Genomic DNA, 501 nt, shown 5'->3' with positions numbered 1-501 from the left:
TTTCCTTTAATCTGTGTACTTATTTTACCTATGTTTCCCCCCACCACCCATCAGAAAGTAATTAGTTAGTTTATTTAACAAAAGAAAACTGTACTTACTCACTGTGTTTGTGAATAAAATTATTTTGTCAATGACTAATTTAAGAAAACTTTATTTTTAAATTGTATAATGAAAAAAGAATAGTAGGTACCTATATTTAAAATCATTATAAATTACACTATCATACGTCTTTTAATATATTTGTCGTATCGATAGTTTATTATACTTATTTTAAAATTTAAAAATAAATGACTAATGTAGTAATGTGTTGTAAATTATTGTTATACCTGCAGCAGTTATTTGTACATACTATGTAAGAAAAAAATAAATCATAATATAATATAAAATTTAACTGTAGCCATATTATAAAACAATTAAACATTTTGTTTTCATGTCTATGGACTTAAGACTAATTAACTTTAAGTTTTTAACTTAATTTTTTCTGTGTTTATTAACTTGATC

This window comes from Acyrthosiphon pisum, chromosome X (genome assembly GCF_005508785.2).
Source record: "Acyrthosiphon pisum isolate AL4f chromosome X, pea_aphid_22Mar2018_4r6ur, whole genome shotgun sequence".
Lineage (NCBI taxonomy): Eukaryota > Metazoa > Arthropoda > Insecta > Hemiptera > Aphididae > Acyrthosiphon > Acyrthosiphon pisum.
This window is presented reverse-complemented; position numbering follows the sequence as displayed.